The 19,913-nt window shown below is 41.9% G+C and overlaps 16 non-coding genes across 16 annotated transcripts; 9 read left to right on the forward strand and 7 right to left on the reverse strand.

Annotated features, from left to right (window-relative positions):
- The first annotated feature begins 1,221 nt into the window (after positions 1 to 1,221).
- On the forward strand, positions 1,222 to 1,292 carry TRNAG-GCC (transfer RNA glycine (anticodon GCC)). Its single transcript has one exon. It is a non-coding gene; the product is annotated as a tRNA-Gly (tRNA).
- A 1,942-nt stretch (positions 1,293 to 3,234) lies between these two features.
- TRNAK-CUU (transfer RNA lysine (anticodon CUU)) lies at positions 3,235 to 3,307 on the reverse strand. The gene has a single exon. It is a non-coding gene; the product is annotated as a tRNA-Lys (tRNA).
- A 156-nt stretch (positions 3,308 to 3,463) lies between these two features.
- Positions 3,464 to 3,534, forward strand: TRNAG-GCC (transfer RNA glycine (anticodon GCC)). Its single transcript has one exon. It is a non-coding gene; the product is annotated as a tRNA-Gly (tRNA).
- Positions 3,535 to 5,705: 2,171 nt separating this feature from the next.
- On the forward strand, positions 5,706 to 5,776 carry TRNAG-GCC (transfer RNA glycine (anticodon GCC)). The gene has a single exon. It is a non-coding gene; the product is annotated as a tRNA-Gly (tRNA).
- A 991-nt stretch (positions 5,777 to 6,767) lies between these two features.
- Positions 6,768 to 6,840, reverse strand: TRNAK-CUU (transfer RNA lysine (anticodon CUU)). Its single transcript has one exon. It is a non-coding gene; the product is annotated as a tRNA-Lys (tRNA).
- A 1,048-nt stretch (positions 6,841 to 7,888) lies between these two features.
- TRNAK-CUU (transfer RNA lysine (anticodon CUU)) lies at positions 7,889 to 7,961 on the reverse strand. Its single transcript has one exon. It is a non-coding gene; the product is annotated as a tRNA-Lys (tRNA).
- Positions 7,962 to 10,359: 2,398 nt separating this feature from the next.
- Positions 10,360 to 10,430, forward strand: TRNAG-GCC (transfer RNA glycine (anticodon GCC)). The gene has a single exon. It is a non-coding gene; the product is annotated as a tRNA-Gly (tRNA).
- Positions 10,431 to 12,372: 1,942 nt separating this feature from the next.
- Positions 12,373 to 12,445, reverse strand: TRNAK-CUU (transfer RNA lysine (anticodon CUU)). Its single transcript has one exon. It is a non-coding gene; the product is annotated as a tRNA-Lys (tRNA).
- Positions 12,446 to 12,601: 156 nt separating this feature from the next.
- On the forward strand, positions 12,602 to 12,672 carry TRNAG-GCC (transfer RNA glycine (anticodon GCC)). The gene has a single exon. It is a non-coding gene; the product is annotated as a tRNA-Gly (tRNA).
- Positions 12,673 to 14,843: 2,171 nt separating this feature from the next.
- On the forward strand, positions 14,844 to 14,914 carry TRNAG-GCC (transfer RNA glycine (anticodon GCC)). The gene has a single exon. It is a non-coding gene; the product is annotated as a tRNA-Gly (tRNA).
- An 821-nt stretch (positions 14,915 to 15,735) lies between these two features.
- Positions 15,736 to 15,808, reverse strand: TRNAK-CUU (transfer RNA lysine (anticodon CUU)). The gene has a single exon. It is a non-coding gene; the product is annotated as a tRNA-Lys (tRNA).
- A 156-nt stretch (positions 15,809 to 15,964) lies between these two features.
- Positions 15,965 to 16,035, forward strand: TRNAG-GCC (transfer RNA glycine (anticodon GCC)). Its single transcript has one exon. It is a non-coding gene; the product is annotated as a tRNA-Gly (tRNA).
- An 821-nt stretch (positions 16,036 to 16,856) lies between these two features.
- TRNAK-CUU (transfer RNA lysine (anticodon CUU)) lies at positions 16,857 to 16,929 on the reverse strand. The gene has a single exon. It is a non-coding gene; the product is annotated as a tRNA-Lys (tRNA).
- A 1,277-nt stretch (positions 16,930 to 18,206) lies between these two features.
- On the forward strand, positions 18,207 to 18,277 carry TRNAG-GCC (transfer RNA glycine (anticodon GCC)). The gene has a single exon. It is a non-coding gene; the product is annotated as a tRNA-Gly (tRNA).
- An 821-nt stretch (positions 18,278 to 19,098) lies between these two features.
- Positions 19,099 to 19,171, reverse strand: TRNAK-CUU (transfer RNA lysine (anticodon CUU)). Its single transcript has one exon. It is a non-coding gene; the product is annotated as a tRNA-Lys (tRNA).
- Positions 19,172 to 19,327: 156 nt separating this feature from the next.
- On the forward strand, positions 19,328 to 19,398 carry TRNAG-GCC (transfer RNA glycine (anticodon GCC)). Its single transcript has one exon. It is a non-coding gene; the product is annotated as a tRNA-Gly (tRNA).
- Positions 19,399 to 19,913: the final 515 nt, after the last annotated feature.

The raw sequence follows: 19,913 nt of genomic DNA on the forward strand, positions 1-19,913 counted from the left end.
ATAACTAGGCTTTTTCACAGTGTTATGGCATCATGGCAAGGCAAGGATTGCCCTTCAATCTATAAAACCAAAGCTAGGTTTCCACATTTAGTAGATCCTGAGATTCCTGCTTGGTTTCACACACTGATGTACACCTCTTTTAAGTTTCAAATAAAACACGTTTGGTTGTGTAGTGACAGAGATCTCGCCTGTAGAATTCTGGGAAAAAACACCGCCCAACGTGGGGCTCGAACCCACGACCCTGAAATTAAGAGTCTCATGCTCTACCGACTGAGCTAGCCAGGATTGGTTACTGTGATTTGACAAAAATCACATCAGAGAGGTCTGGATATGAAAAGGGAATAAACACCAAACAAATGTTGTACTAAAAGCATATGACTCTTAGCTTGGGAGTTTTATTTCTATTGACTAAGCTGGCCAGGCTTTGTTACAGTGTTGTAGCATCAAGGCAAGGCAACGCTTGCTCTTCAATCTACACTATTAAACCAAAGCAAAGTTTCCACATTCAGTAGATCCTGATATTCCTGCATGGTTTCACCCACTGATGTACACCTGAAACAGCGATATATTTTGTTAAAGAGTGCCTGGCTTTTTGCATTTTGGTGGTGCAGGTATAGAATTTAACATACAATGATTTAGTGGTAGAATCTTGTGGTTAAGTGGTAGAATTCTCGCCTGCCATGAGGGAGGCATGGATCTGAAAAGGGAATAAACACCACCCAATGTTGTGCTCAAAGCAAATGACTCTTAGATTTGGAGTCTTATTCGCTATTGACTCAGATAGCTAGGCTTTTTTACAGTGTTATGGCATCATGGCAAGGCAAGGATTGCCCTTCAATCTATAAAACCAAAGCAAGGTTTCCACATTTAGTAGATCCTGAGATTCCTGCTTGGTTTCACACACTGATGTACACCTCTTTTAAGTTTCAAATAAAACACGTTTGGTTGTGTAGTGACAGAGATCTCGCCTGTAGAATTCTGGGAAAAAACATCGCCCAATGTGGGGCTCGAACCCATGACCCTGAGATTAAGAGTTTCATGCTCTACCGACTGAGCTAGCCAGGCTTGGTTACTGTGATTTGACAAAAAGGCCACTCAAGCCAAGGAGTGCAATACAAGCTATTAAAGTAGATCTAGGCTACCACATTCAGTACACTAAGATGCATGCTTGGTTTCACACATTGAGGAAAATGGGTAAGTAACCGTGCAGTAAAATGTGAAGCATTGGTTGTTCAGTGGTAGAATTCTCGCCTGCCACGCGGGAGGCCCGGGTTCGATTCCCGGCCAATGCAGTACTCAAGTTTTACTGAAATTATGGTATATTTTGTTAAAGAGTGTCTGGCTCTTTGCATTTTGGTGGTGCAGGTATAGAATTCCACATACAATAAATTAATGGTAGAATCTTGTGGTTTAGTGGTAGAATTCCCACCTGCCAAGAGAGAGGTCTGGATCTGAAAAGGGAATAAACACCAAACAAATGTTGTACTAAAAGCATATGACTCTTAGCTTGGGAGTTTTATTTCTATTGACTAAGCTGGCCAGGCTTTGTTACAGTGTTGTAGCATCAAGGCAAGGCAACGCTTGCTCTTCAATCTACACTATTAAACCAAAGCAAAGTTTCCACATTCAGTAGATCCTGATATTCCTGCATGGTTTCACCCACTGATGTACACCTGAAACAGCGATATATTTTGTTAAAGAGTGCCTGGCTCTTTGCATTTTGGTGGTGCAGGTATAGAATTTAACATACAATGATTTAGTGGTAGAATCTTGTGGTTTAGTGGTAGAATTCTCGCCTGCCATGAGGGAGGCATGGATCTGAAAAGGGAATAAACACCACCCAATGTTGTGCTCAAAGCAAATGACTCTTAGATTTGGAGTCTTATTCGCTATTGACTCAGATAGCTAGGCTTTTTTACAGTGTTATGGCATCATGGCAAGGCAAGGATTGCCCTTCAATCTATAAAACCAAAGCAAGGTTTCCACATTTAGTAGATCCTGAGATTCCTGCTTGGTTTCACACACTGATGTACACCTCTTTTAAGTTTCAAATAAAACACGTTTGGTTGTGTAGTGACAGAGATCTCGCCTGTAGAATTCTGGGAAAAAACATCGCCCAATGTGGGGCTCGAACCCATGACCCTGAGATTAAGAGTCTCATGCTCTACCGACTGAGCTAGCCAGGCTTGGTTACTGTGATTTGACAAAAAGGCCACTCAAGCCAAGGAGTGCAATACAAGCTATTAAAGTAGATCTAGGCTACCACATTCAGTACACTGAGATGCATGCTTGGTTTCACACATTGAGGAAAATGGGTAAGTAACCGTGAAGTAAAATGTGAAGCATTGGTTGTTCAGTGGTAGAATTCTCGCCTGCCACGCGGGAGGCCCGGGTTTGATTCCCGGCCAATGCAGTACTCAAGTTTTACTGAAATTATGGTATATTTTGTTAAAGAGTGTCTGGCTCTTTGCATTTTGGTGGTGCAGGTATAGAATTCCACATACAATAAATTAATGTTAGAGTCTTGTGGTTAAGTGGTAGAATTCCCACCTGCCAAGAGAGAGGTCTGGATCTGAAAAGGGAATAAACACCAAACAAATGTTGTACTAAAAGCATATGACTCTTAGCTTGGGAGTTTTATTTCTATTGACTAAGCTGGCCAGGCTTTGTTACAGTGTTGTAGCATCAAGGCAAGGCAATGCTTGCTCTTCAATCTACACTATTAAACCAAAGCAAAGTTTCCACATTCAGTAGATCCTGATATTCCTGCATGGTTTCACCCACTGATGTACACCTAAAAAAGCTATATATTTTGTTAAAGAGTGCCTGGCTCTTTGCATTTTGGTGGTGCAGGTATAGAATTCAACATACAATGATTTAGTGGTAGAATCTTGTGGTTTAGTGGTAGAATTCTCACCTGCCATGAGGGAGGCATGGATCTGAAAAGGGAATAAACACCACCCAATGTTGTGCTCAAAGCAAATGACTCTTAGATTTGGAGTCTTATTCGCTATTGACTCAGATAACTAGGCTTTTTCACAGTGTTATGGCATCATGGCAAGGCAAGGATTGCCCTTCAATCTATAAAACCAAAGCTAGGTTTCCACATTTAGTAGATCCTGAGATTCCTGCTTGGTTTCACACACTGATGTACACCTCTTTTAAGTTTCAAATAAAACACGTTTGGTTGTGTAGTGACAGAGATCTCGCCTGTAGAATTCTGGGAAAAAACACCGCCCAACGTGGGGCTCGAACCCACGACCCTGAGATTAAGAGTCTCATGCTCTACCGACTGAGCTAGCCAGGCTTGGTTACTGTTGTGTGACAAAAAGGCCACTCAAGCCAAGGAGTGCCCTACAAGCTATTAAAGTAGATCTAGGCTACCACATTCAGTACACTGAGATGCATGCTTGGTTTCACAAATTGAGGAAAATGGGTAAGTAACCGTGAAGTAAAATGTGAAGCATTGGTTGTTCAGTGGTAGAATTCTCGCCTGCCACGCGGGAGGCCCGGGTTCGATTCCCGGCCAATGCAGTACTCAAGTTTTACTGAAATTATGGTATATTTTGTTAAAGAGTGTCTGGCTCTTTGCTTTTTGGTGGTGCAGGTATAGAATTCCACATACAATAAATTAATGTTAGAATCTTGTGGTTTAGTGGTAGAATTCCCACCTGCCAAGAGAGAGGTCTGGATCTGAAAAGGGAATAAACACCAAACAAATGTTGTACTAAAAGCATATGACTCTTAGCTTGGGAGTTTTATTTCTATTGACTAAGCTGGCCAGGCTTTGTTACAGTGTTGTAGCATCAAGGCAAGGCAATGCTTGCTCTTCAATCTACACTATTAAACCAAAGCAAAGTTTCCACATTCAGTAGATCCTGATATTCCTGCATGGTTTCACCCACTGATGTACACCTAAAAAAGCTATATATTTTGTTAAAGAGTGCCTGGCTCTTTGCATTTTGGTGGTGCAGGTATAGAATTCAACATACAATGATTTAGTGGTAGAATCTTGTGGTTTAGTGGTAGAATTCTCACCTGCCATGAGGGAGGCATGGATCTGAAAAGGGAATAAACACCACCCAATGTTGTGCTCAAAGCAAATGACTCTTAGATTTGGAGTCTTATTCGCTATTGACTCAGATAGCTAGGCTTTTTTACAGTGTTATGGCATCATGGCAAGGCAAGGATTGCACTTCAATTTATAAAACCAAAGCAAGGTTTCCACATTTAGTAGATCCTGAGATTCCTGCTTGGTTTCACACACTGATGTACACCTCTTTTAAGTTTCAAATAAAACACGTTTGGTTGTGTAGTGACAGAGATCTCGCCTGTAGAATTCTGGGAAAAAACACCGCCCAACGTGGGGCACGAACCCACGACCCTGAGATTAAGAGTCTCATGCTCTACCGACTGAGCTAGCCAGGCTTGGTTACTGTTGTGTGACAAAAAGGCCACTCAAGCCAAGGAGTGCCCTACAAGCTATTAAAGTAGATCTAGGCTACCACATTCAGTACACTGAGATGCATGCTTGGTTTCACAAATTGAGGAAAATGGGTAAGTAACCGTGAAGTATAATGTGAAGTATTGGTTGTTCAGTGGTAGAATTCTAGCCTGCCACGCGGGAGGCCCGGGTTCGATTCCCGGCCAATGCAGTACTCAAGTTTTACTGAAATTATGGTATATTTTGTTAAAGAGTGTCTGGCTCTTTGCATTTTGGTGGTGCAGGTAAAGAATTCCACATACAATAAATTAATGTTAGAATCTTGTGGTTAAGTGGTAGAATTCCCACCTGCCAAGAGAGAGGTCTGGATCTGAAAAGGGAATAAACACCAAACAAATGTTGTACTAAAAGCATATGACTCTTAGCTTGGGAGTTTTATTTCTATTGACTAAGCTGGCCAGGCTTTGTTACAGTGTTGTAGCATCAAGGCAAGGCAACGCTTGCTCTTCAATCTACACTATTAAACCAAAGCAAAGTTTCCACATTCAGTAGATCCTGATATTCCTGCATGGTTTCACCCACTGATGTACACCTGAAACAGCAATATATTTTGTTAAAGAGTGCCTGGCTCTTTGCATTTTGGTGGTGCAGGTATAGAATTCAACATACAATGATTTAGTGGTAGAATCTTGTGGTTTAGTGGTAGAATTCTCGCCTGCCATGAGGGAGGCATGGATCTGAAAAGGGAATAAACACCACCCAATGTTGTGCTCAAAGCAAATGACTCTTAGATTTGGAGTCTTATTCGCTATTGACTCAGATAGCTAGGCTTTTTTACAGTGTTATGGCATCATGGCAAGGCAAGGATTGCACTTCAATTTATAAAACCAAAGCAAGGTTTCCACATTTAGTAGATCCTGAGATTCCTGCTTGGTTTCACACACTGATGTACACCTCTTTTAAGTTTCAAATAAAACACGTTTGGTTGTGTAGTGACAGAGATCTCGCCTGTAGAATTCTGGGAAAAAACACCGCCCAACGTGGGGCACGAACCCACGACCCTGAGATTAAGAGTCTCATGCTCTACCGACTGAGCTAGCCAGGCTTGGTTACTGTTGTGTGACAAAAAGGCCACTCAAGCCAAGGAGTGCCCTACAAGCTATTAAAGTAGATCTAGGCTACCACATTCAGTACACTGAGATGCATGCTTGGTTTCACAAATTGAGGAAAATGGGTAAGTAACCGTGAAGTAAAATGTGAAGCATTGGTTGTTCAGTGGTAGAATTCTCGCCTGCCACGCGGGAGGCCCGGGTTCGATTCCCGGCCAATGCAGTACTCAAGTTTTACTGAAATTATGGTATATTTTGTTAAAGAGTGTCTGGCTCTTTGCTTTTTGGTGGTGCAGGTATAGAATTCCACATACAATAAATTAATGTTAGAATCTTGTGGTTTAGTGGTAGAATTCCCACCTGCCAAGAGAGAGGTCTGGATCTGAAAAGGGAATAAACACCAAACAAATGTTGTACTAAAAGCATATGACTCTTAGCTTGGGAGTTTTATTTCTATTGACTAAGCTGGCCAGGCTTTGTTACAGTATTGTAGCATCAAGGCAAGGCAACGCTTGCTCTTCAATCTACACTATTAAACCAAAGCAAAGTTTCCACATTCAGTAGATCCTGATATTCCTGCATGGTTTCACCCACTGATGTACACCTGAAACAGCGATATATTTTGTTAAAGAGTGCCTGGCTCTTTGCATTTTGGTGGTGCAGGTATAGAATTTAACATACAATGATTTAGTGGTAGAATCTTGTGGTTTAGTGGTAGAATTCTCGCCTGCCATGAGGGAGGCATGGATCTGAAAAGGGAATAAACACCACCCAATGTTGTGCTCAAAGCAAATGACTCTTAGATTTGGAGTCTTATTCGCTATTGACTCAGATAGCTAGGCTTTTTTACAGTGTTATGGCATCATGGCAAGGCAAGGATTGCCCTTCAATTTATAAAACCAAAGCAAGGTTTCCACATTTAGTAGATCCTGAGATTCCTGCTTGGTTTCACACACTGATGTACACCTCTTTTAAGTTTCAAATAAAACAAGTTTGGTTGTGTAGTGACAGAGATCTCGCCTGTAGAATTCTGGGAAAAAACACCGCCCAACGTGGGGCTCGAACCCACGACCCTGAGATTAAGAGTCTCATGCTCAACCGACTGAGCTAGCCAGGCTTTACACACTGATGTACACCTCTTTTAAGTTTCAAATAAAACACGTTTGGTTGTGTAGTGACAGAGATCTAGCCTGTAGAATTCTGGGAAAAAAAACCGCCCAACGTGGGGCTCGAACCCACGACCCTGAGATTAAGAGTCTCATGCTCTACCGACTGAGCTAGCCAGGCTTGGTTACTGTGATTTGACAAAAAGGCCACTTAAGCCAAGGAGTGCAATACAAGCTATTAAAGTAGATCTAGGCCACCACATTCAGTACACTGAGATGCATGCTTGGTTTCACACATTGAGGAAAATGGGTAAGTAACCGTGCAGTAAAATGTGAAGCATTGGTTGTTCAGTGGTAGAATTCTCGCCTGCCACACGGGAGGCCCGGGTTCGATTCCCGGCCAATGCAGTACTCAAGTTTTACTGAAATTATGGTATATTTTGTTAAAGAGTGTCTGGCTCTTTGCATTTTGGTGGTGCAGGTATAGAATTCCACATACAATAAATTAATGGTAGAATCTTGTGGTTTAGTGGTAGAATTCCCACCTGCCAAGAGAGAGGTCTGGATCTGAAAAGGGAATAAACACCAAACAAATGTTGTACTAAAAGCATATGACTCTTAGCTTGGGAGTTTTATTTCTATTGACTAAGCTGGCCAGGCTTTGTTACAGTGTTGTAGCATCAAGGCAAGGCAACGCTTGCTCTTCAATCTACACTATTAAACCAAAGCAAAGTTTCCACATTCAGTAGATCCTGATATTCCTGCATGGTTTCACCCACTGATGTACACCTGAAACAGCGATATATTTTGTTAAAGAGTGCCTGGCTCTTTGCATTTTGGTGGTGCAGGTATAGAATTTAACATACAATGATTTAGTGGTAGAATCTTGTGGTTTAGTGGTAGAATTCTCGCCTGCCATGAGGGAGGCATGGATCTGAAAAGGGAATTAACACCACCCAATGTTGTGCTCAAAGCAAATGACTCTTAGATTTGGAGTCTTATTCGCTATTGACTCAGATAGCTAGGCTTTTTTACAGTGTTATGGCATCATGGCAAGGCAAGGATTGCCCTTCAATTTATCAAACCAAAGCAAGGTTTCCACATTTAGTAGATCCTGAGATTCCTGCTTGGTTTCACACACTGATGTACACCTCTTTTAAGTTTCAAATAAAACCCGTTTGGTTGTGTAGTGACAGAGATCTCGCCTGTAGAATTCTGGGAAAAAACACCGCCCAACGTGGGGCTCGAACCCACGACCCTGAGATTAAGAGTCTCATGCTCTACCGACTGAGCTAGCCAGGCTTGGTTACTGTTGTGTGACAAAAAGGCCACTCAAGCCAAGGAGTGCCCTACAAGCTATTAAAGTAGATCTAGGCTACCACATTCAGTACACTGAGATGCATGCTTGGTTTCACAAATTGAGGAAAATGGGTAAGTAACCGTGAAGTAAAATGTGAAACATTGGTTGTTCAGTGGTAGAATTCTCGCCTGCCACGCGGGAGGCCCGGGTTCGATTCCCGGCCAATGCAGTACTGAAGTTTTACTGAAATTATGGTATATTTTGTTAAAGAGTGTCTGGCTCTTTGCTTTTTGGTGGTGCAGGTATAGAATTCCACATACAATAAATTAATGTTAGAATCTTGTGGTTTAGTGGTAGAATTCCCACCTGCCAAGAGAGAGGTCTGGATCTGAAAAGGGAATAAACACCAAACAAATGTTGTACTAAAAGCATATGACTCTTAGCTTGGGAGTTTTATTTCTATTGACTAAGCTGGCCAGGCTTTGTTACAGTGTTGTAGCATCAAGGCAAGGCAACGCTTGCTCTTCAATCTACACTATTAAACCAAAGCAAAGTTTCCACATTCAGTAGATCCTGATATTCCTGCATGGTTTCACCCACTGATGTACACCTGAAACAGCGATATATTTTGTTAAAGAGTGCCTGGCTCTTTGCATTTTGGTGGTGCAGGTATAGAATTTAACATACAATGATTTAGTGGTAGAATCTTGTGGTTTAGTGGTAGAATTCTCGCCTGCCATGAGGGAGGCATGGATCTGAAAAGGGAATAAACACCACCCAATGTTGTGCTCAAAGCAAATGACTCTTAGATTTGGAGTCTTATTCGCTATTGACTCAGATAGCTAGGCTTTTTTACAGTGTTATGGCATCATGGCAAGGCAAGGATTGCCCTTCAATCTATAAAACCAAAGCAAGGTTTCCACATTTAGTAGATCCTGAGATTCCTGCTTGGTTTCACACACTGATGTACACCTCTTTTAAGTTTCAAATAAAACACGTTTGGTTGTATAGTGACAGAGATCTCGCCTGTAGAATTCTGGGAAAAAACATCGCCCAATGTGGGGCTCGAACCCATGACCCTGAGATTAAGAGTCTCATGCTCTACCGACTGAGCTAGCCAGGCTTGGTTACTGTGATTTGACAAAAAGGCCACTCAAGCCAAAGAGTGCAATACAAGCTATTAAAGTAGATCTAGGCTACCACATTCAGTACACTGAGATGCATGCTTGGTTTCACACATTGAGGAAAATGGGTAAGTAACCGTGAAGTAAAATGTGAAGCATTGGTTGTTCAGTGGTAGAATTCTCGCCTGCCACGCGGGAGGCCCGGGGTCGATTCCCGGCCAATGCAGTACTCAAGTTTTACTGAAATTATGGTATATTTTGTTAAAGAGTGTCTGGCTCTTTGCATTTTGGTGGTGCAGGTATAGAATTCCACATACAATAAATTAATGGTAGAATCTTGTGGTTTAGTGGTAGAATTCCCACCTGCCAAGAGAGAGGTCTGGCTCTGAAAAGGGAATAAACACCAAACAAATGTTGTACTAAAAGCATATGACTCTTAGCTTGGGAGTTTTATTTCTATTGACTAAGCTGGCCAGGCTTTGTTACAGTGTTGTAGCATCAAGGCAAGGCAACGCTTGCTCTTCAATCTACACTATTAAACCAAAGCAAAGTTTCCACATTCAGTAGATCCTGATATTCCTGCATGGTTTCACCCACTGATGTACACCTGAAACAGCGATATATTTTGTTAAAGAGTGCCTGGCTCTTTGCATTTTGGTGGTGCAGGTATAGAATTTAACATACAATGATTTAGTGGTAGAATCTTGTGGTTTAGTGGTAGAATTCTCGCCTGCCATGAGGGAGGCATGGATCTGAAAAGGGAATAAACACCACCCAATGTTGTGCTCAAAGCAAATGACTCTTAGATTTGGAGTCTTATTCGCTATTGACTCAGATAGCTAGGCTTTTTTACAGTGTTATGGCATCATGGCAAGGCAAGGATTGCCCTTCAATTTATAAAACCAAAGCAAGGTTTCCACATTTAGTAGATCCTGAGATTCCTGCTTGGTTTCACACACTGATGTACACCTCTTTTAAGTTTCAAATAAAACACGTTTGGTTGTGTAGTGACAGAGATCTCGCCTGTAGAATTCTGGGAAAAAACACCGCCCAACGTGGGGCTCGAACCCACGACCCTGAGATTAAGAGTCTAATGCTCTACCGACTGAGCTAGCCAGGCTTGGTTACTATTGTGTGACAAAAAGGCCACTCAAGCCAAGGAGTGCCCTACAAGCTATTAAAGTAGATCTAGGCTACCACATTCAGTACACTGAGATGCATGCTTGGTTTCACAAATTGAGGAAAATGGGTAAGTAACCGTGGAGAAAAATGTGAAGCATTGGTTGTTCAGTGGTAGAATTCTCGCCTGCCACGCGGGAGGCCCGGGTTCGATTCCCGGCCAATGCAGTACTGAAGTTTTACTGAAATTATGGTATATTTTGTTAAAGAGTGTCTGGCTCTTTGCTTTTTGGTGGTGCAGGTATAGAATTCCACATACAATAAATTAATGTTAGAATCTTGTGGTTTAGTGGTAGAATTCCCACCTGCCAAGAGAGAGGTCTGGATCTGAAAAGGGAATAAACACCAAACAAATGTTGTACTAAAAGCATATGACTCTTAGCTTGGGAGTTTTATTTCTATTGACTAAGCTGGCCAGGCTTTGTTACAGTGTTGTAGCATCAAGGCAAGGCAACGCTTGCTCTTCAATCTACACTATTAAACCAAAGCAAAGTTTCCACATTCAGTAGATCCTGATATTCCTGCATGGTTTCACCCACTGATGTACACCTGAAACAGCGATATATTTTGTTAAAGAGTGCCTGGCTCTTTGCATTTTGGTGGTGCAGGTATAGAATTTAACATACAATGATTTAGTGGTAGAATCTTGTGGTTTAGTGGTAGAATTCTCGCCTGCCATGAGGGAGGCATGGATCTGAAAAGGGAATAAACACCACCCAATGTTGTGCTCAAAGCAAATGACTCTTAGATTTGGAGTCTTATTCGCTATTGACTCAGATAGCTAGGCTTTTTTACAGTGTTATGGCATCATGGCAAGGCAAGGATTGCCCTTCAATCTATAAAACCAAAGCAAGGTTTCCACATTTAGTAGATCCTGAGATTCCTGCTTGGTTTCACACACTGATGTACACCTCTTTTAAGTTTCAAATAAAACACGTTTGGTTGTATAGTGACAGAGATCTCGCCTTTAGAATTCTGGGAAAAAACATCGCCCAATGTGGGGCTCGAACCCATGACCCTGAGATTAAGAGTCTCATGCTCTACCGACTGAGCTAGCCAGGCTTGGTTACTGTGATTTGACAAAAAGGCCACTCAAGCCAAAGAGTGCAATACAAGCTATTAAAGTAGATCTAGGCTACCACATTCAGTACACTGAGATGCATGCTTGGTTTCACACATTGAGGAAAATGGGTAAGTAACCGTGAAGTAAAATGTGAAGCATTGGTTGTTCAGTGGTAGAATTCTCGCCTGCCACGCGGGAGGCCCGGGGTCGATTCCCGGCCAATGCAGTACTCAAGTTTTACTGAAATTATGGTATATTTTGTTAAAGAGTGTCTGGCTCTTTGCATTTTGGTGGTGCAGGTATAGAATTCCACATACAATAAATTAATGGTAGAATCTTGTGGTTTAGTGGTAGAATTCCCACCTGCCAAGAGAGAGGTCTGGCTCTGAAAAGGGAATAAACACCAAACAAATGTTGTACTAAAAGCATATGACTCTTAGCTTGGGAGTTTTATTTCTATTGACTAAGCTGGCCAGGCTTTGTTACAGTGTTGTAGCATCAAGGCAAGGCAACGCTTGCTCTTCAATCTACACTATTAAACCAAAGCAAAGTTTCCACATTCAGTAGATCCTGATATTCCTGCATGGTTTCACCCACTGATGTACACCTGAAACAGCGATATATTTTGTTAAAGAGTGCCTGGCTCTTTGCATTTTGGTGGTGCAGGTATAGAATTTAACATACAATGATTTAGTGGTAGAATCTTGTGGTTTAGTGGTAGAATTCTCGCCTGCCATGAGGGAGGCATGGATCTGAAAAGGGAATAAACACCACCCAATGTTGTGCTCAAAGCAAATGACTCTTAGATTTGGAGTCTTATTCGCTATTGACTCAGATAGCTAGGCTTTTTTACAGTGTTATGGCATCATGGCAAGGCAAGGATTGCCCTTCAATTTATAAAACCAAAGCAAGGTTTCCACATTTAGTAGATCCTGAGATTCCTGCTTGGTTTCACACACTGATGTACACCTCTTTTAAGTTTAAAATAAAACACGTTTGGTTGTGTAGTGACAGAGATCTCGCCTGTAGAATTCTGGGAAAAAACACCGCCCAACGTGGGGCTCGAACCCACGACCCTGAGATTAAGAGTCTCATGCTCTACCGACTGAGCTAGCCAGGCTTGGTTACTGTTGTGTGACAAAAAGGCCACTCAAGCCAAGGAGTGCCCTACAAGCTATTAAAGTAGATCTAGGCTACCACATTCAGTACACTGAGATGCATGCTTGGTTTCACAAATTGAGGAAAATGGGTAAGTAACCGTGAAGAAAAATGTGAAGCATTGGTTGTTCAGTGGTAGAATTCTCGCCTGCCACGCGGGAGGCCCGGGTTCGATTCCCGGCCAATGCAGTACTCAAGTTTTACTGAAATTATGGTATATTTTGTTAAAGAGTGTCTGGCTCTTTGCTTTTTGGTGGTGCAGGTATAGAATTCCACATACAATAAATTAATGTTAGAATCTTGTGGTTTAGTGGTAGAATTCCCACCTGCCAAGAGAGAGGTCTGGATCTGAAAAGGGAATAAACACCAAACAAATGTTGTACTAAAAGCATATGACTCTAAGCTTGGGAGTTTTATTTCTATTGACTAAGCTGGCCAGGCTTTGTTACAGTGTTGTAGCATCAAGGCAAGGCAACGCTTGCTCTTCAATCTACACTATTAAACCAAAGCAAAGTTTCCACATTCAGTAGATCCTGATATTCCTGCATGGTTTCACCCACTGATGTACACCTGAAACAGCGATATATTTTGTTAAAGAGTGCCTGGCTCTTTGCATTTTGGTGGTGCAGGTATAGAATTTAACATACAATGATTTAGTGGTAGAATCTTGTGGTTTAGTGGTAGAATTCTCGCCTGCCATGAGGGAGGCATGGATCTGAAAAGGGAATAAACACCACCCAATGTTGTGCTCAAAGCAAATGACTCTTAGATTTGGAGTCTTATTCGCTATTGACTCAGATAGCTAGGCTTTTTTACAGTGTTATGGCATCATGGCAAGGCAAGGATTGCCCTTCAATTTATAAAACCAAAGCAAGGTTTCCACATTTAGTAGATCCTGAGATTCCTGCTTGGTTTCACACACTGATGTACACCTCTTTTAAGTTTCAAATAAAACACGTTTGGTTGTGTAGTGACAGAGATCTCGCCTGTAGAATTCTGGGAAAACACATCGCCCAATGTGGGGCGCGAACCCATGACCCTGAGATTAAGAGTCTCATGCTCTACCGACTGAGCTAGCCAGGCTTGGTTACTGTGATTTGACAAAAAGGCCACTCAAGCCAAGGAATGCCCTAAAAGCTATTAAAGTAGATCTAGGCTACCACATTCAGTACACTGAGATGCATGCTTGGTTTCACAAATTGAGGAAAATGGGTAAGTAACCGTGAAGTAAAATGTGAAGCATTGGTTGTTCAGTGGTAAAATTCTCGCCTGCCATGCGGGAGGGCCGGGTTCGATTCCCGGCCATTGCAGTACTCAAGTTTTACTGAAATTATGGTATATTTTGTTAAAGAGTGTCTGGCTCTTTGCATTTTGGTGGTGCAGGTAAAGAATTCCACATACAATAAATTAATGTTAGAATCTTGTGGTTAAGTGGTAGAATTCCCACCTGCCAAGAGAGAGGTCTGGATCTGAAAAGGGAATAAACACCAAACAAATGTTGTACTAAAAGCATATGACTCTTAGCTTGGGAGTTTTATTTCTATTGACTAAGCTGGCCAGGCTTTGTTACAGTGTTGTAGCATCAAGGCAAGGCAACGCTTGCTCTTCAATCTACACTATTAAACCAAAGCAAAGTTTCCACATTCAGTAGATCCTGATATTCCTGCATGGTTTCACCCACTGATGTACACCTGAAACAGCGATATATTTTGTTAAAGAGTGCCTGGCTCTTTGCATTTTGGTGGTGCAGGTATAGAATTTAACATACAATGATTTAGTGGTAGAATCTTGTGGTTTAGTGGTAGAATTCTCGCCTGCCATGAGGGAGGCATGGATCTGAAAAGGGAATAAACACCACCCAATGTTGTGCTCAAAGCAAATGACTCTTAGATTTGGAGTCTTATTCGCTATTGACTCAGATAGCTAGGCTTTTTTACAGTGTTATGGCATCATGGCAAGGCAAGGATTGCCCTTCAATTTATAAAACCAAAGCAAGGTTTCCACATTTAGTAGATCCTGAGATTCCTGCTTGGTTTCACACACTGATGTACACCTCTTTTAAGTTTCAAATAAAACACGTTTGGTTGTGTAGTGACAGAGATCTCGCCTGTAGAATTCTGGGAAAAAACACCGCCCAACATGGAGCTCGAACCCATGACCCTGAGATTAAGAGTCTCATGCTCTACCGACTGAGCTAGCCAGGCTTGGTTACTGTGATGTGACAAAAAGGCCACTCAAGCCAAGGAGTGCCCTACAAGCTATTAAAGTAGATCTAGGCTACCACATTCAGTACACTGAGATGCATGCTTGGTTTCACACATTGAGGAAAATTTGTAAGTAACCTTGAAGTAAAATGTGAAGCATTGGTTGTTCAGTGGTAGAATTCTCGCCTGCCACGCGGGAGGCCCGGGTTCGATTCCCGGCCAATGCAGTACTCAAGTTTTACTGAAATTATGGTATATTTTGTTAAAGAGTGGCTGGCTCTTTGCATTTTGGTGGTGCAGGTATAGAATTCCACATACAATAAATTAATGGTAGAATCTTGTGGTTTAGTGGTAGAATTCCCACCTGCCAAGAGAGAGGTCTGGATCTGAAAAGGGAATAAACACCAAACAAATGTTGTACTAAAAGCATATGACTCTTAGCTTGGGAGTTTTATTTCTATTGACTAAGCTGGCCAGGCTTTGTTACAGTGTTGTAGCATCAAGGCAAGGCAACGCTTGCTCTTCAATCTACACTATTAAACCAAAGCAAAGTTTCCACATTCAGTAGATCCTGATATTCCTGCATGGTTTCACCCACTGATGTACACCTGAAACAGCGATATATTTTGTTAAAGAGTGCCTGGCTCTTTGCATTTTGGTGGTGCAGGTATAGAATTTAACATACAATGATTTAGTGGTAGAATCTTGTGGTTTAGTGGTAGAATTCTCGCCTGCCATGAGGGAGGCATGGATCTGAAAAGGGAATAAACACCACCCAATGTTGTGCTCAAAGCAAATGACTCTTAGATTTGGAGTCTTATTCGCTATTGACTCAGATAGCTAGGCTTTTTTACAGTGTTATGGCATCATGGCAAGGCAAGGATTGCCCTTCAATTTATAAAACCAAAGCAAGGTTTCCACATTTAGTAGATCCTGAGATTCCTGCTTGGTTTCACACACTGATGTACACCTCTTTTAAGTTTCAAATAAAACACGTTTGGTTGTGTAGTGACAGAGATCTCGCCTGTAGAATTCTGGGAAAAAACACCGCCCAACGTGGGGCTCGAACCCACGACCCTGAGATTAAGAGTCTCATGCTCTACCGACTGAGCTAGCCAGGCTTGGTTACTGTGATGTGACAAAAAGGCCACTCAAGCCAAGGAGTGCCCTACAAGCTATTAAAGTAGATCTAGGCTACCACATTCAGTACACTGAGATGCATGCTTGGTTTCACAAATTGAGGAAAATGGGTAAGTAACCGTGAAGTAAAATGTGAAGCATTGGTTGTTCAGTGGTAGAATTCTCGCCTGCCACGCGGGAGGCCCGGGTTCGATTCCCGGCCAATGCAGTACTCAAGTTTTACTGAAATTATGGTATATTTTGTTAAAGAGTGTCTGGCTCTTTGCATTTTGGTGGTGCAGGTAAAGAATTCCACATACAATAAATTAATGTTAGAATCTTGTGGTTAAGTGGTAGAATTCCCACCTGCCAAGAGAGAGGTCTGGGTCTGAAAAGGGAATAAACACCAAACAAATGTTGTACTAAAAGCATATGACTCTTAGCTTGGGAGTTTTATTTCTATTGACTAAGCTGGCCAGGCTTTGTTACAGTGTTGTAGCATCAAGGCAAGGCAACGCTTGCTCTTCAATCTACACTATTAAACCAAAGCAAAGTTTCCACATTCAGTAGATCCTGATATTCCTGCATGGTTTCACCCACTGATGTACACCTGAAACAGCAATATATTTTGTTAAAGAGTGCCTGGCTCTTTGCATTTTGGTGGTGCAGGTATAGAATTCAACATACAATGATTTAGTGGTAGAATCTTGTAGTTTAGTGGTAGAATTCTCGCCTGCTATGAGGGAGGCATGGATCTGAAAAGGGAATAAACACCACCCAATGTTGTGCTCAAAGCAAATGACTCTTAGATTTGGAGTCTTATCCGCTATTGACTCAGATAACTAGGCTTTTTTACAGTGTTATGGCATCATGGCAAGGCAAGGATTGCCCTTCAATCTATAAAACCAAAGCTAGGTTTCCACATTTAGTAGATCCTGAGATTCCTGCTTGGTTTCACACACTGATGTACACCTCTTTTAAGTTTCAAATAAAACACGTTTGGTTGTGTAGTGACAGAGATCTCGCCTGTAGAATTCTGGGAAAAAACACCGCCCAACGTGGGGCTCGAACCCACGACCCTGAGATTAAGAGTCTCATGCTCTACCAACTGAGCTAGCCAGGCTTGGTTACTGTTGTGTGACAAAAAGGCCACTCAAGCCAAGGAGTGCCCTACAAACTATTAAAGTAGATCTAGGCTACCACATTCAGTACACTGAGATGCATGCTTGGTTTCACAAATTGAGGAAAATGGGTAAGTAACCGTGAAGTAAAATGTGAAGCATTGCTTGTTCAGTGGTAGAATTCTCGCCTGCCACGCGGGAGGCCCGGGTTCGATTCCCGGCCAATGCAGTACTCAAGTTTTACTGAAATTATGGTATATTTTGTTAAAGAGTGTCTGGCTCTTTGCATTTTGGTGGTGCAGGTAAAGAATTCCACATACAATAAATTAATGTTAGAATCTTGTGGTTAAGTGGTAGAATTCCCACCTGCCAAGAGAGAGGTCTGGATCTGAAAAGGGAATAAACACCAAACAAATGTTGTACTAAAAGCATATGACTCTTAGCTTGGGAGTTTTATTTCTATTGACTAAGCTGGCCAGGCTTTGTTACAGTGTTGTAGCATCAAGGCAAGGCAACGCTTGCTCTTCAATCTACACTATTAAACCAAAGCAAAGTTTCCACATTCAGTAGATCCTGATATTCCTGCATGGTTTCACCCACTGATGTACACCTGAAACAGCGATATATTTTGTTAAAGAGTGCCTGGCTCTTTGCATTTTGGTGGTGCAGGTATAGAATTTAACATACAATGATTTAGTGGTAGAATCTTGTGGTTTAGTGGTAGAATTCTCGCCTGCCATGAGGGAGGCATGGATCTGAAAAGGGAATAAACACCACCCAATGTTGTGCTCAAAGCAAATGACTCTTAGATTTGGAGTCTTATTCGCTATTGACTCAGATAGCTAGGCTTTTTTACAGTGTTATGGCATCATGGCAAGGCAAGGATTGCCCTTCAATTTATAAAACCAAAGCAAGGTTTCCACATTTAGTAGATCCTGAGATTCCTGCTTGGTTTCACACACTGATGTACACCTCTTTTAAGTTTCAAATAAAACACGTTTGGTTGTGTAGTGACAGAGATCTCGCCTGTAGAATTCTGGGAAAAAACACCGCCCAACATGGAGCTCGAACCCACGACCCTGAGATTAAGAGTCTCATGCTCTACCGACTGAGCTAGCCAGGCTTGGTTACTGTGATGTGACAAAAAGGCCACTCAAGCCAAGGAGTGCCCTACAAGCTATTAAAGTAGATCTAGGCTACCACATTCAGTACACTGAGATGCATGCTTGGTTTCACACATTGAGGAAAATTTGTAAGTAACCTTGAAGTAAAATGTGAAGCATTGGTTGTTCAGTGGTAGAATTCTCGCCTGCCACGCGGGAGGCCCGGGTTCGATTCCCGGCCAATGCAGTACTCAAGTTTTACTGAAATTATGGTATATTTTGTTAAAGAGTGGCTGGCTCTTTGCATTTTGGTGGTGCAGGTATAGAATTCCACATACAATAAATTAATGGTAGAATCTTGTGGTTTAGTGGTAGAATTCCCACCTGCCAAGAGAGAGGTCTGGATCTGAAAAGGGAATAAACACCAAACAAATGTTGTACTAAAAGCATATGACTCTTAGCTTGGGAGTTTTATTTCTATTGACTAAGCTGGCCAGGCTTTGTTACAGTGTTGTAGCATCAAGGCAAGGCAACGCTTGCTCTTCAATCTACACTATTAAACCAAAGCAAAGTTTCCACATTCAGTAGATCCTGATATTCCTGCATGGTTTCACCCACTGATGTACACCTGAAACAGCGATATATTTTGTTAAAGAGTGCCTGGCTCTTTGCATTTTGGTGGTGCAGGTATAGAATTTAACATACAATGATTTAGTGGTAGAATCTTGTGGTTTAGTGGTAGAATTCTCGCCTGCCATGAGGGAGGCATGGATCTGAAAAGGGAATAAACACCACCCAATGTTGTGCTCAAAGCAAATGACTCTTAGATTTGGAGTCTTATTCGCTATTGACTCAGATAGCTAGGCTTTTTTACAGTGTTATGGCATCATGGCAAGGCAAGGATTGCCCTTCAATTTATAAAACCAAAGCAAGGTTTCCACATTTAGTAGATCCTGAGATTCCTGCTTGGTTTCACACACTGATGTACACCTCTTTTAAGTTTCAAATAAAACACGTTTGGTTGTGTAGTGACAGAGATCTCGCCTGTAGAATTCTGGGAAAAAACACCGCCCAACGTGGGGCTCGAACCCACGACCCTGAGATTAAGAGTCTCATGCTCTACCGACTGAGCTAGCCAGGCTTGGTTACTGTGATGTGACAAAAAGGCCACTCAAGCCAAGGAGTGCCCTACAAGCTATTAAAGTAGATCTAGGCTACCACATTCAGTACACTGAGATGCATGCTTGGTTTCACAAATTGAGGAAAATGGGTAAGTAACCGTGAAGTAAAATGTGAAGCATTGGTTGTTCAGTGGTAGAATTCTCGCCTGCCACGCGGGAGGCCCGGGTTCGATTCCCGGCCAATGCAGTACTCAAGTTTTACTGAAATTATGGTATATTTTGTTAAAGAGTGTCTGGCTCTTTGCATTTTGGTGGTGCAGGTAAAGAATTCCACATACAATAAATTAATGTTAGAATCTTGTGGTTAAGTGGTAGAATTCCCACCTGCCAAGAGAGAGGTCTGGGTCTGAAAAGGGAATAAACACCAAACAAATGTTGTACTAAAAGCATATGACTCTTAGCTTGGGAGTTTTATTTCTATTGACTAAGCTGGCCAGGCTTTGTTACAGTGTTGTAGCATCAAGGCAAGGCAACGCTTGCTCTTCAATCTACACTATTAAACCAAAGCAAAGTTTCCACATTCAGTAGATCCTGATATTCCTGCATGGTTTCACCCACTGATGTACACCTGAAACAGCAATATATTTTGTTAAAGAGTGCCTGGCTCTTTGCATTTTGGTGGTGCAGGTATAGAATTCAACATACAATGATTTAGTGGTAGAATCTTGTAGTTTAGTGGTAGAATTCTCGCCTGCTATGAGG

Source organism: Crinia signifera, chromosome 3 (assembly GCF_055691185.1).
Source record: "Crinia signifera chromosome 3, ASM5569118v1, whole genome shotgun sequence".
Lineage (NCBI taxonomy): Eukaryota > Metazoa > Chordata > Amphibia > Anura > Myobatrachidae > Crinia > Crinia signifera.